The sequence below is a fragment of the Anopheles merus genome, chromosome 2L (assembly GCF_017562075.2).
Source record: "Anopheles merus strain MAF chromosome 2L, AmerM5.1, whole genome shotgun sequence".
Taxonomy (NCBI): domain Eukaryota; kingdom Metazoa; phylum Arthropoda; class Insecta; order Diptera; family Culicidae; genus Anopheles; species Anopheles merus.
Genome location: NC_054083.1, coordinates 14267293 through 14279318, shown reverse-complemented (window position 1 = coordinate 14279318; position 12026 = coordinate 14267293). Strand labels below are relative to the sequence as shown.

Sequence of the window (12026 nt, the reverse complement as noted above, 5' to 3'; positions counted from 1 at the left end):
CTATAAACGTGGGGCAAATGCTTCAAAATCTGAGAAGCAGTTTTACATTTCGCCATACCAATGTGCTAAACATTGAATACTACAGCGTGTTTTATTTATACAAATTTCTTTTTGTAGAATGTATGAAAAGTTAAAATAACAAATTCAAAAAAATATAAATGTAAAACAATATAAATTATAAAATCTCGTCAATTGATTCCTCAATCTCTCTACAAGTTAACCATTCCGATTGGTTTCTTCAACACTGGCATGCCTCAAATCTCAATTGCCGTAGCGTTTGCGTGAAACTTTCAGCACGCTCAATCTACTCCAGTTGGTGCACTTGTTTCCGGGAGTACTGCAGGAATCCTAACGATTGAAATAGGTCACGAATGCTCAAACTCCGCTGGCCGTTAAATAATTTCCGATACACCGATCTTTATTTTTCTCATCAATTATGTGTACATCTTGGGATGCAAGATCCATTGACAAGGGATGCAGGGAATTGCACGATGTGCGCCCGGCTAAGCAAACCCGTTCCCGTTGCTAATTTATAGTTCAAACTTTCTGATTGAAATCCCTCCGTTCTTGATGCGGGAACTGCTGAGTAACGGCTAGAAACGGTCCGCCCACTGCCGTTCTCGTGCCACAGCGTTCCAAACTCCCGACACGCAAACTCTCTGCTTGACTTGGAAAAACTTTTCACTGCAGAGTGGTTCATTTCCGAATGCAGTTTTCGTGAGCTGTATACTTCGTTTTCTTTCGCTTTTTACCTCCTGGTTTCATTTCTGCTTTGATTACTAAATGAGCAGATCCTCTTCGATCGAAAGTTGGGCAGTGCGCTTGCCGAAAAGGACAGAATAAATTGGAGAGCAACAAAGAAAAAAAAAACAAATAACGGAAGGCCAACACAAAACAGCAGGAAAAGTTGAGGTAAGGTGAGACGATAATACGGTTTCGATGAATTTTTGCACGAACATTGCGTCAAACAGATTGGTACGGGAAGGACTTTACTGTGCAAAATGTGCAAAATTGAAAAGACGTGGGAAACAAACAACTGTTGCCGGAGGGCTAATTTATTAGTTCCGGTTCGAGCTTTGGTCAGCTTTGGTCGGCTTTTTGTTTCAGTTGAAATCACGCTAAGAGCCCAGGATGGGAACGTTGTTTGGCAAGCGTGTGTGTGTTTGAGTCTGGGCGTACAAAAGTTCCCGGAAGGATACTCACAAACAGTGCTATAAATCTAAGACATAAGGCGACGTAATGAGCGCAGCAGTTTGATTAGCAACGGATTGTTGTTTTCTATCGTAACGAGTTTTGTTTGGCAGACCACGGCATTAAAACTCAATCAGATCCTGAAAATGAACGAACGTCAGACATTTGGAAATTATGTTTTCTAAACAATCCAACACTTGGTAAGTGGAGATTTAAAAAAAATAGGATTAGAATTGAACAAATATGATACATATTATTTGCTGCTTTCTTTTTATAATTTATGTGTCAAGTATCATTTTCATTCAAATTAAGACCCTAATTACCTGTAAAATTTATATATTTAATATTTATTTAATGAAATTGATTTCAAGCAATGAGGTTAAATATTCAAAGTGAGATGTTTTGCAATTTAAAATAACTTTAATGTACCCCTCACGATACATCGATAAATATTTGCATAAAGATTGGAGGAGTTGTAGTTACAATATTTTGTGCAAGATATCCTGTTATAAAAATTTCATTGGTAAAATATTACGTGATCGATTAATGTATTATGTCGGTGTTGAGAAATGTTGATTTAACGTGCCATGTAAAGGATATTTCACTAAGTCGCCTGCCGTAGCTATATGGACTGTCGATTTTCGTGATTTGTGGAAAATCCGAAAAAGATATATAAAAACATGATGTTAATGCATGATTTGTGAATAAGGCTATTTCACATCTTGTTTTGAAACAATCCAAGAAAATAGCGAGTGTTAAGTTAGGCACTTAGGTGGCAGGAAAAACATCAGGTTATGATTACATTCCTCAACTATGCACGTAATAATACGACACATCTGGGTTCTATTTATAAATCGTTGTTGAAGTTTTTGTAACGGTTTTGTCCGAAATTCACATCTGTTCAATTTAAATAAAAAAATTATATAAATTCTAACGTTTTATTTACTTAGCTTATTTTTACATAACAAAACCAAATACACACCAAATAAAAAATTTAAATAAATAAAAAAAATCAAAACCAAAATGAAGTTGTAAAACTTATTTTTTTAATTGCTTTTTAAAAATATTTATGTAAAACCCACTTAAAATAAAGGTTCGTTTTAGGACATTCTTTAGGGTTATAATAAACAGTATAAAAATAAAACAATTTTTTTCGTAGTTTCGTCAATGTAAGGTTACGACTCTAAATTTGTTTTTTGTTATTAGTCATGTTGGATTGAATTAATGGTTTAAAAAAATTGATAATACACAAAGATGTGAAAAAAATTACACATACATACACTAACTGTTTTTATCTATCTTTTCCGAATTTTCCGTAAATTGCGAAAAATAATTGTTTTACTATTTAGTTGATTTTAAGATTCTATCTTTTCTTACCCTTACACATCAACGTAGATTATTAGTCAACTTAATAATCCAGCTCACAAACAAAAGATTAGTGCATTCTCTTTAATATGCCTTTCTTAATTTGCGTTGAGTCAGGAATAAATAAAGTTATATTTCCATTTTTAAATCCTAAAAAATATAAAATATATATGTAAATAACAACCTTCTACTTGTCATCTTGAGATTGGATAATATGTTATGTATGTATGTATGTACCAATGGCCGGTCTGGTGGTAGAGTCGTCAACTCGTACGACTTAACAACATCCCCGTCATGGGTTCAAGTCCCGAATAGACCGTGCCCCCATACGTAGAACTGACTATCCTGCTATGGTAATAATAAGTCACTGAAAGCCAAGCTCACTTCACTAGTGGGTACAGGCAGGCCTTGACCGACAGCGGTTGTTGTGCCAAAGAAGAAGAAGAAGAAGTATGTACCAATGATGTGTAAATGTATCAAAATATGACAATACGACCGTACCATGTCTTTGTTCCTTGTTCTTTGTCCCATTCGTTTTCCTCTGTAAGAAAAACATCATCATTTATTTCTAATAACTTAGTTTGATTATTTGGGCACCCGAAATTCACAAAAAGGAGTATTTATTTTATAATCAATGTTTAAAGCCCTGTTACAAAGGCTATTTCTATTTAGTTTTCGAAAACTGGTGTATTATGGATTGTTGATGGTAAATTTAATATGTTTACTAACATATAAACTAGGCGTCCACTTATTTCAACGATTATTGTTTGTTGATTGATGTGAATCAAGTTCAACAAACAATTGAAACAATTTCAAAGTTAGGCTAAGTTAGATGGCATGCATATCGGGCAGATCTAAGCTAGAAAATGGGGTTACACTTTCAAGGCCAAATAAAAACGTATCACCAAAGCAACAATAAGCCAATGTTTGCGCTTAATTTACCTATAAATGTTTCCAACGTCGACAAAACTACCCTTCGTTGAGTTGTGTGTAAAGATTATCGCTGCAGGGTACGCACAATCGCCTTATACGATATGGAATATCACTAAATCCGATGAGTCAGAAGTAAGAAGGTGGTACGGTTGGTTTTGTGTGTGTAACCATCCCGCTTCTGTGAAATTCGCGTAAGGAAACTATGGGAACAGTTGTATCGACCGAAAGAAAACTCAAGGTAGCCCCAATTCTTGACGCTAACTTATGCTTAAAAAAAAGGTTTGATCCAAGTCTGGGGCGGTCATCCGTACTGGCGTACAAACGTTCCACAACACACGCTAGCAACGGTAGCGTTGGCATGCGAGTCGGCTACTTCCGAGAAGAGCAGAAAGACGAGCCACTAAAACTTCACTTGCTCGGTTGGCCCTTTCCTTAGCGTAAGGAGCACTTTTCCTCCTGTCACGTTTGCTCTATAAAAAGCTCATTATAGCAATAACGCAGCCGCAGCGGCAGCAGACCGCATCCATTGCATTGGCGCGCACAGTGAACGACAACTTTTTGCCCTCCATTTTTCACCATCCAGACTCTTCTACTTGAAGGGGTCGTGATTCCATAGCAGCCGCCATCGGGAGTGAAGGCGAGAAGAAGAAAATGGCAGGCTTAGTAGTCCTTACCTTGACAAGAAAAGTGTTGATCTTACCCGTAGGCGCTCGTTCGAACATATTTCGCCGCCGGGCAGCAGGTTCGTTTCGGGTTACGTCTAAAAGCCACCCAGTTTAGGCTGCCGCTTAAGCCTCTTTGAGCCGTACAAAAACGACCCGGAAACGATGGAGTAGAAAGCAAGGGCCGGGGGAGGCGTAAAATCACGACACAACAAAGTATCCGGGTATTCATGCAGCATAACGAAAGGCGTCATGCTCGACGAAGGTGCAACCGGCCAAACGGCTGCAGAGTGAAGCCGGTGAAGGGTGTGAAAGAAGGGAGCAAAACAAAAAAAAGGCTGTGAATGGCGCGAATGAACTTTACAGGGTCTGGATAATGATGATCAAACATAGCCTCTCGGTACGTTTGACACCGTTGTCAGATGACAATAAAAGTGTAGGTTGGCACACAGCGCTACGGCGCGGGGAATCTGAGCCGAGTGTTAATGCGAAACCTGCGAGACAACAAACAATAGTGAGTAATGCAATTGTTTGCGAATGTCTGTTGACGACAGACTAACCATCAAGCGGGGAATGGATGTGTATTTTTTTTTGTATGAGTGTGTTTTTTTGTAGTGTGTGCTTTCCCTGCCCTTAGCTTGATTGGTTGAGTGGTATTCAGTAGAGGAAGTCAGTTGGAAACCCGGTATTCATAGAGAAGGGAGCCACCTCGTGCCGAGGAATGTACCCATCTGTGCAGCAATTCCGGGAGAGCATCCGAGTTTGTCGAAGACTCCCTTCCCCCATCAGTGTTCGTTTTATGCGCACGTCTAACAACGGCTTCGTTATAAGTTGGAAAAATGGTGCACATTATGGAGATTTTACGGTGGTATTCTGAACCGTGTTATGGATTTGCTGGATGATGCTTGGTTACTGTAGCCGGCACATAGGAGTGTGGGCGCCACATTCCAACTGCTAGCAGTCAATCAATGAGACAAATATGAGAACAGGTCCTGAAACAGTTAGCAACGGTATGGTATTTCTTTAGTTACATGTACTAGTTTGAAGGAGAGTTACTTTGTATTCATGTATACCGTTCGCTCAGTAGCAATCGACTACCTTAGAGAACTATTCTATTAGAAGTACTCTTCTATTAGAAATATAAAATATAAGTTATCCAAAAAAGTAATCACATCCACTGCATGGTTCATTCATTCGTTTGTATTTATTTCATCGATGTATAACATAGCTTTGGTAAGATGGTTTGCAGTTAGTATATTGGAAGTTTTCTAAAGCCTGGGACAGTTTGATCTTGAATTCTTTGAAAATTTAGCTTCATTTTTTTACCCAATCACGAATAAAGTTGTACTAAAATGGGATAAGAGGATGTTTGGCTTTAGACAATTTTTACTATTTTTCTTATTGTGATTCAAACCATAAATGCAGTGTGATATTTTAAAGAAACATCAGTCGTCTTAAAATAGACTAGAAATGGATGGATTATGTGATTGTCAAGTAGATATAATTTATTGTTAATTTAAAAAAAAATCGCTTATGTTGTCTTTTCGTTACTAACGAAGCACGATGGCTCGTCATTGCAATTGTTCTTTCTTTAATCTGTTGCTTAATTTTCGTCCCATGTATAAACAAATGGGAAATTCTATATAATTCCATCTTTTATAATGAAAAATATGCCTTAATTAATACATTTGTATTTCGTGATATGGAATTGTGATTTGTGATTTGAAATTTGTCTCTCAAGTTTTTTGAAAATACTGGTACACAGACCGTGTACATCAGTTCAAACCCGAAATAATTTCGAGTTTAACTAATTATTTACTAAACAATTTGGTCTAATCGCTACGACTAAAAAATCTATTCTTTTTCATTAACTAATGAATTGATCAATTTATTTATTTATTTGTTTATGCTTTTTTTATTTTTTTTAAATTTATTTATTTATTCATTTATTTATTTATTTATTTGTTTGTTTATTTGTTGATTTATTTATTTATTTATTTTAATTATTTATTTATTTATTTATTTATTTATTTATTTATTTATTTATTAATTAATTTATTTATTTATTTATGTTTTTATTTATTTATTTATTTATTTATTTATTTATTTATTTATTTGTCATTTATTAATTAATTAATTTATTTGTTTATTTATTTGTTTATTTATTTATTTTTTATTTATTGGTTATAATTCAACGGACCGTGAGCGGCCCTTTTGCAGCGAAACAAGGTTACATAAACATTATATTTAGTTTCATTTTATTCATCGTATTAGTTATCGGATCAGATCAGAGAAGCTAAAGCGAGTGCAGCGTTCCTCCTCGTTGAGTAACGATCTAGCGCGGGACAAACATATTTTTGTATCGAAAGAAGCGTCAGCGAGTCGATCCTGTTGTTAACAAGTCCCGCATCAAGCAGCCTATGAGCGTTGCAGATCCGTTGCTTCACCGACTCGAGGCCTAGCAGCGCACAACGTTCCTCATAGTTCAATTTAGGACACTTCACGAGCATAAAGCGAACTTCATGAATTTTCACTGGATCGACTCCAAACGGGCCGAACAACTGAAAGCCACCATACTATCGAAACATATTTTAGCGCTGAACGCACGATAGCACAGTACAGCGCCTTAATGCAGACCAGATCAGTGATATCGCGACCCACTTGTTTTGGACAGCCGATCAATTGGTTACCCTTTGCGACAACGTGCCCTGGCTGGTCACGGAAGGTAACTTTTTGTCAAGGAGCACTACTAGATTTCTGAAACAGTTTCTGCGATCAATGGTGGATCCATTAACCGCGTAGTCATACACTAAAATCTCTTTCTTGCAAACGTAACGACAACACACTTCGCCGATGAACAGTTCAATACCATTCGTAGAGCACCAAGAATGCAATGCACTTGTAGCGGCTTGAAGGTAGAGCTGCTCTGGCCGGTTGCGGAGTGAAATTGATGCAAGAAGTTATTTTTAACGTCACTCAACAAATTCAACTGTTGGTAAATATATACTCGTCCGAGGAACATTAATTTTATTTGCAAAGGTTCTGAGAAACAATCGAATAAATGGGGCCGCATTAAACGAAAAACATTTGGATTCGTTTATTAAAATCAAACCTTTTTAAAAAAAAAAGAACACCACTCTCCTCCAGTTTTAAATAACAAACCACAGTATGCAGATCAACCTGTCGTATTCATAATGCCCAAGTGGTTTATGTGACAGCAAATAAATGAACCATATTTATCAAACATACATACCTATTCTTGTCCTATTGCACATGCTCATGCAAACAAAACAAAAAATGTTTTTTTCTGGTTTTGCATGCATATTAAAATAACCTTCAAAATTGCCGCAAATATGATACGGACGACTGATGGTTTGGAGAATGGACGCAACAAAAAGGCAAACCTCCGGGGATGGAATCTACCACGAAAAAGTTTAGCAATTCGTAACTATTGTTTGTTTTGAGAAAGCTTGAGTGAGTGTTTTGTTTTTTTTTTCCTTTCAGAAGGGTGACAACAGTTTGATGGTTTTTGTTTTTTTTATTGGTATAAGTTTTGACCTTGCTTTCTTTCAAATTTTTTCCACAGTACAGTTCTGTTTGCGTCGATCGAAACTAATGATACGATTTACAAACAATCATCGATGAAATGGTGCCCCTTGGCCAGGCGCCTGTCCAAGGTGTGGATAGAAGAGACCATAGAGGCATAGTTCGAATTCTCATTTATCAATACCCCGAGCGGTGAGGCAGAATTGAAAACGAAGGTAAGGAAGACAGACTGTTGACATATTTCTCTAGGGCACAATTTGATTCAAGAACGAGGCTACAACATTCCGAGAATCGTTCAACTTTCTTTCGGACATGTTTGTACAGGGTGCAAAGCCGAACAAAGGCGAAGGCGATCGGAGTTGTGGCAAGTTTTGCCATCGTTCACCTTCACTCTCTACGCAGATGCTGGTGTGATTGTGTGTGTGTCGAAGCGTGTGTATGTGTGTGAGCGTAAAATATTGAAAAATGATTCTTTCAATACGAACCGATTGGGGAATTCTCACACTGCTGGTGAAATATCCTTGCTGCTTCTGGGAAGGGTAAGAAAATGGCAGCACTGGACGTAACAACTATTCGATTGGGAGTATGCGAACTTTGAAAAGTAGCAGCACGATACGACAGCAGATTTACGTATCAGGTGAAGGTTTATAAACTTGCTTGCGTCTGGAGCGGAACATTCGGCGGTTAGTGTCAGATAAGATGACGGGTTCAGAAGTTTGACTGCATAGCTCGAGTTGACTGTCGACATACGTCGACGTAATGGAGTGGTTGATCAACATATGTAATAGTTTTATAGTGTCAAACGAGGAATGCTTGAAGAATTAAAAAAATTTACTTATGCAAATTTCTATTCATAAGACGAATATTTTCCTTTATTGTCACTTGCGTACCCATTTGTACATACTTTGGAGCTTATGAAAAGCTTATTATTGCTTGTAAGTTCATTTTCAATAGTAGTAAAACAAAGAAATTGTGTAACAATTCATTCCATTCATTTGAAAGAATCTTCGCAAAAAATACCAAAACTTATTGAAACAGCTTATATGAATTTAGAAATTTATTCAAATGTAGTTTTCTTCATCCAGTTATGCCGGGCTTGTCTTCTAGTGAAATGCTTTTTTCAACAGAGGAGTTACATTCAGAGCTGCTGTACCGGTGTGAAATAAAACCACAACGTGTCGTAGCTAAAAAATTATCCATCAGAAGAATTTTAAAACATACTACTTACAGTATATTGTTTAAAACCGATAAAGCAAGTAATACACGAATACACTGAGTATCAAGATAGCTCCACTGTAGACAATAATATGAAGTGGAATACCGATCAGATCTCTAGCTGCCGCTGAGTTAGTGTTCGAAGTGCTGGCGTTGGTGGAACTTTGCAAACAAGTGTCATTATTTCGCGGTGCATTGTTTGATGACTTTGATTCATCGCTGGAGTTGCTTTTGCTTATATTATGCTGCTGAGGTTTGTCGATGTATTCTCGCAGTACATCCAGCAGCCTAGCTCGTGTTTGTTCGGTCACGGGAAGATTTGGACCGCCGTAAAGAATTAATCGTCTGCGTATTTCATCGTTGGAAAGCTCCTCCAAAACATCTGATACTGCTTCTCGTCTGCTGGACATGGTTTAACGAAGCTACAATTCCTTCGAAATGTTGGCTTTATTATATTTGCTGTAAATTTAGATTGAGGGTTTTCTCCGTTTTTTAAGTTATGTTTGATTAACACATAGACGTCCACTAGACAAAGATTGTTGTTCGTTTTTGGTGCACGGCCTGCTATGTTGATATCAATAAACTTGTTGTATTCCTGTAGGCAATGTATACAGTGAAAACAGTTTCACAGTTTGACAGTTTTGTACAAAGGATTGACGGCAGACGACTGTGAAATTTCGGTTTATGTTGTATCAGCTTTACAGAGATTTGATTGTAAATAAAATGCTGTTGCGTTCTCATATCGATCACAAAAGCACTTAAGATCAATAAAGGGAATGTAATTTACGAGACCCCTTAGGTGGCCTTTTACTTTGATCCATATGACTAATGTTACATGCTGCTTTATGCATGTAGCGTTGCTTATAGCTGATATTGCATTTTGTAAATCTGTCAGCGGTGTGCATGCAGATATTGCGAACATACACACCAATTTCCATGCTGTGCTGTTGCGGAATGACCGATGGTTGATGATTAATTTTCCACATTTCCCATACGATGGGAAGATCTCTATGTCGTATGGTTTATGAGCGCAGCTTCCAAGGGATGCTGCGTATTGCGCGAGGCATTGTGGATGTTTTGCAAGCAGACACGACGTGCGGTTCATTTGCACATACACGGTAATCCTCATTAGCTCGCAGCCTTAGCCGTTTGTCATGAAAATGAATGTGACAAATATTCCATTTATTGAGTTGAACTGGCATATTGGGAAAGCGGTGATGTCCATACCTGACCTCAATCGGGATGACCATAGCCCAGCATCAGTGGCACAGCGGTAGCTGCGCTATTACCACCGACAAACCGACGTGACACTTCGAACAAAATGAGCTTCAAAAGTTGTCTCCTTATTTCAAATGAAAATACGTTAAACACTAGCGCCATCTCTATAATGATTGGCTTACTACACTGACACAGAGAAGAAACTGCTAAACCCCCTTTTTGTTTTTCTTCGCAAATTCCAATGCGTATTGTTTTATGTACTTCTCACATCTTTTGCATTGATTTGGAAACTTATAAAATGATTTTCCTGGGTGTTTTGTCCAATAATTCTCACAAAATCTTGCCTCACACTTCCTTCGCCATTTATATTTAGAAAAGTTGTTTACATCGAAGTAGCAGTGAACAGAGCTTACTTTGACAGAAGTGTTCGCCTCACTGGTAAATGACAGTACTTTCGTGTGGGACACTTTTGTAACGCCAGTGTCATGTCGGTTTGTCGGTGCTATTACTACCATGATGTCGGTTTATGATTCGAAGAAATTAGATACTCAGTGATTTCTTGTAGAGGAATCGATAACAGCAATATTATCAGATCGTTGTATTTTACCTTTTTCACGAAAATTTGCCCTCGGTGAAAAACATTAATCGAACAAAGATTTTTAATCGATTTTTATAATGCGTGGAACTTATTTTGCTTGTATGGCTAGAAACGTAAATTACGAAATAAATAAATTATCAGTTGTGAGCTTATAACTAGAACGAAACATTTGTAAATAAAAGCAACGATGGATATTTTTTCCATAATGTTTCCTTATGAACTAGATAACGATTAGTCATGAAATGTTTGAATAGGAAATTTCCTTTGATGCTAAAAAAAAAAGAAAAGATAAAGAATTATACTTCATTTAACGATTGTAAATATTGGCTGAAGTGTCTACAATAAGCTACCAGATAAATTTGCAAGTAAAAGTAGATTTTTCAAGCAGCGTTGTATGTATTACATTGAACAGGAAAGAAAATATCTTGCAGCGCTCTTATATGATAGTACGTGCCACATCCAAACTTAGCATGCATCGTAATAAATTGCAGAGTATTCCATCTGTCACATATCATACACAGAAAACTGAGCCTCGTTTAGCTACATCCATTGCAGTTCTTTGCCATGAAAAGAAAACGTTTTGGCCAACAACTGTCCTTAGAAAACACCTCATAAGTGGAAGCTAACCTGAATAGCACTCCCTGGAGACGGATTTCAGCAAACATATTTTGCGTTTGACAGGTTAAGGGTGCTTTGAAACTGGTCGTTCCACTTTTCACCTTTAATGAATGTGATGAATAGTGGATGTGCTCACTTGCAAGCTGCTCGTTCAAGAATTGTACCTATGGGGAATGGGTTTTGTGTGAATAGGGACCGGGTGAATAGCAGCTGTTGAATGGTGCTACAGGGCCCGTTTAACCGTGAAACAGACGTTTATTTATGACGCTGTGTGACATTTATAACGGTACAATTCACCTGTATGAAAAAGATGAAAAAAATAGTACGTAATGAATACGTACTTCACATATTTTAATCCTAAACAATGTTATCTTCCATGAGATGCACGATTGAAATGAAAGAAGCTCTCTTAGCAGATTTTAGCTATTAGAGATCAGATTTCAATTGCAAATCGATTGTGTATAATCCTATGTCCTTGATATCACTTGTTCCAAATTCAGGATTGGGAACTATTTAGCAAACTGTTTTGACTTTTTATATCTGACTAAAACTAAAAATAGCTAAAACATATTGAATCTAAAAATTATTTTTTAAAGTAATACGTTCTGGTCGCAATTTTCTAAATTGGACCTTGGTTTAACTTAATTGTACTGATTTGTCACAGAAATTGTCAAAGACGA

The 12026-nt window shown here is 37.1% G+C and overlaps 1 long non-coding RNA gene across 1 annotated transcript; it reads left to right on the top strand.

The window, feature by feature from the left end:
- The first annotated feature begins 6562 nt into the window (after positions 1-6562).
- LOC121593510 lies at positions 6563-8499 on the top strand. Its single transcript, XR_006004786.1, has 3 exons — positions 6563-7146; positions 7738-7912; positions 8022-8499. It is a non-coding gene; the product is annotated as an uncharacterized LOC121593510 (long non-coding RNA).
- The last annotated feature ends 3527 nt before the right edge of the window (positions 8500-12026 follow it).